At 39.0% G+C, this 3446-nt stretch overlaps 1 long non-coding RNA gene across 1 annotated transcript; it reads left to right on the forward strand.

Annotated features, from left to right (window-relative positions):
• The first annotated feature begins 2255 nt into the window (after positions 1 to 2255).
• Positions 2256 to 3107, forward strand: LOC110539116 (uncharacterized). Its single transcript, XR_002475862.3, has 2 exons — positions 2256 to 2407; positions 2906 to 3107. It is a non-coding gene; the product is annotated as an uncharacterized LOC110539116 (long non-coding RNA).
• The last annotated feature ends 339 nt before the right edge of the window (positions 3108 to 3446 follow it).

Raw genomic sequence — 3446 nt, forward strand, 5'->3', positions numbered from 1 at the left:
GGCTTTAGAAGCTTCTGATAGGCTAATTGACATCATTTGAGTCAATTGGAGGTGTACCTGTGGATGTATTTCAAGGCCTACCTTCAAACTCAGTGCCTCCTTGCTTGACATAATGGGAAAATGAAAAGAAATCAGTCAAGACCCAAGAAAAAAAATTGTAGACCTCCACAAGTCTGGTTCATCTTTGGGAGCAATTTCCAAACGCCTGAAGGTACCACGTTCATCTGTACAAACAATAGTACGCAAGTATAAACAACATAGGACCAAGCAGCCGTTATACCACTCAAGAAGGAGACACATTCTGTCTCCTAGAGATGAACATACTTTGGTGCGAAAAGTGCAAAGCAATCCCAGAACAACAGCAAAGGACCTAGTGAAGATGCTGGAGGAAACAGGTACAAAAGTATCTATATCCACAGTAAAACGAGTCCTATATCGACAACCTGAAAGGCCGCTCAGCAAGGAAGAAGCCACTGCTCCAAAACCACCATAAAAAAGCCAGACTACGGTTTGCAACAGCACATGGGGACAGAAATCATACTTTTTGGAGAAATGTCCTCTGGTCTGATGAAACAAAAATATAACTTTTTGGCCATAATGACCATCGTAATGTTTGGAGGAGAAAAGGGGGGGGGGGGGGGGGGGGCTTGCAAGCCGAAGAACATCATCCCAACCGTGAAGCACGGGGGTGGCAGCATCATGTTGTGGGGGTGCTTTGCTGCAGGAGGGACTAGTGCACTTCACAAAATAGATGGCATCATGAGGTAGGAAAATTATTTGGATATATTGAAGTAACATCTCAAGACATCAGTCAGGAAGTTAAAGCTCGGTGGCAAATGGGTCTTCCAAATGGACAATGACCCCAAGCATACTTCCAAAGTTGTGGCAAATGGCTTAAGGACAACAAAGTCAAGGTTTTGGAGTGGCCATCACAAAGCCCTGACCTCAACCCTCCTTTTTGGGCAGAACTGAAAAAGCGTGTGCAAGCAAGGAGGCCTACAAACCTGACTCAGTTACACCAGCTCTGTCAGGAGGAATGGGACAAAATTTGCCCAACTTATTGTGGGAAGCTTGTGGAAGGCTACCCAAAACGTTTGACCCAAGTTAAACAATTTAAAGGCAATGCTACCAAATTCTCATTTAGTGTATGTAAACCTCTGACCCACCTGAAATGTGATCAAAGAAATAAAAGCTTAAATAAATCATTCTCTCTACTATCGTTATGACATTTCACATTCTTAAAATAAAGTGGTGATCCTAACTGACCTAAGACATTTGACCTAAGACATTTTTACTGGGATTAAATGTCAGGAATTGTGAAAAACTGAAACTTTAAATGTATTTGGCTAAGGTTTATGTAAACTTCTGACTCCATTTGTAGTAAAACAGACAGCAGAACAACAGATAGTAAAACAACAGATAGTAAAACAACAGAGAGTAAAACAACAGATATTAAAACAACAGATAGTAAAACAACAGGCAGTAAAACAACAGATAGTAAAACAACAAACAGTAAAACAACAGACAGTAAAACAACAGACAGTAAAACAACAGATAGTAAAACAACAGACAGTAAAACAACAGATAGTAAAACAACAGACAGTAAAACAACAGACAGTAAAACAACAGACAGAAAAACAACAGACAGTAAAACAACAGACAGTAAAACAACAGATAGTAAAACAACAGGCAGTAAAACAACAGATAGTAAAACAACAGACAGTAAAACAACAGACAGTAAAACAACAGACAGAAAAACAACAGACAGTAAAACAACAGACAGTAAAACAACAGACAGTAAAACAACAGATAGTAAAACAACAGACAGTAAAACAACAGATAGTAAAACAACAGACAGTAAAACAACAGAGAGTAAAACAACAGACAGTAAAACAACAGATAGTAAAACAACAGACAGTAAACAACAGATAGTAAAACAACAGATAGTCTAAAATCACTGTGAAGGAAATATTCAAAGTGCATTAATGTATGATGTATTTACTTTCTTACTTCTGGATCATCTCTTTGGAATAAAAAATAAAAAACAAGTCAATGTGAATTTAAGATGCTATTTTGATGTTACTATGATGTTTAATTATGTCTGCCTGTATTAAGCTTGCCTTGTTACCACTGGGCAATCTTTACTTGTCAAATAAAACGTGTTGAGGATATCACTGTTTTCAGAACAACATGATTTATTTCAAAAGAATGAGCTTCTCACCAATTTAACTGAAAACTCTGTTCCTGCACGAATGTGGTTGCTGCTGTTGTCATGACAACCTAGGTAAACAAAAAAGTGTTCTCCCTATTTTCAGTTGTTACATTATATCAAGCTAGCGTGTCCTCTCAAACTGCTAGCTACATCACCCTGTAACCTCCATGTGTGCCCTTGCCAAGCATTAGTCTTGTAAGTAGAAGAAACAGTTAGATTGTTACTGTTTATTTATTGATTGGTTCTGTAATAATGAACTGAAGTTTATATCTATTAAGCCATTTCTGCAAGCCTCCAACCTAGTTGTTGTCTAGTCACTGTAGCTAGCTAGTCACGGTCTTCTCTGATTAACGTTTCATCCATGTTGCATTGTTATTATTTAAAGCAAAACATTTTTTTCGTTGTCACATTTTCAAAGTTAACAAATTTGACCAGTAAAGAATTTCTGCCTATGCCACTGGTTCAGTGTGTAGGTTACAACGCGTTAAGCTATGCATGCCCAGAACACTTTATTGCTTTGCACTTTACTTTTACTTTATGTCCTGGTATTATAGCCCCTGGAAAGGAGTTTCCAGATAAGGGTTTCATCTAAAATAATCAGGGTTGCTGGGAAAACATTGTTTGGGCCCTTTGCTCCATTAAGAGACAACAGGAATGAGTCAAATAACTAAATTAAAGGGTCTTTGTTCCCAGCAATGTTTGCCCGCAGAAGAAGATCAGAAGAAGAGCCATTCCAGTGCTCTCTCTGCTTGGATGTATTTAGTGATCCAGTCACCACCAGTTGTGGACACAATTTCTGCATGGCCTGTCTCAATGAATACTGGGATAGCAGACACCAGTATCAATGTCCACTATGTCAGGAGAGATTCCCCAGAAGACCTAACCTAGTTGTCAACACAGCATTCAGAGATGTTGTTGATATATTTAAAGCAAGAAGAACAGCCCCTGCCCTTTACCCTGGAATTGTTTGGATCACGGTCCTGATCTTGGTCATGATCTTTGTCCTGATTTTGGTGTTTGTGGCAGACCTGGGTCAGCTCTCACCGCATCTCCTACAGGTCAGTGTCCATCTCTCTGGTAAATAAATAAGTGAAATTACAGTAGAAATTCCATGACTAAGGGCTGGATTCAATCCGTATCACTGAAGTATCTTGGAAGATTCGTGTTGTAGCTAGATTGACATTTAAAGGCAATGTTCCTGCGTTCTCACACACTGCGTTCGGTAAACGCTGCA

The sequence above is a fragment of the Oncorhynchus mykiss genome, chromosome 12, assembly GCF_057628025.1.
Source record: "Oncorhynchus mykiss isolate SJ-2025 chromosome 12, ASM5762802v1, whole genome shotgun sequence".
NCBI classification, from domain to species: Eukaryota; Metazoa; Chordata; class Actinopteri; order Salmoniformes; family Salmonidae; genus Oncorhynchus; species Oncorhynchus mykiss.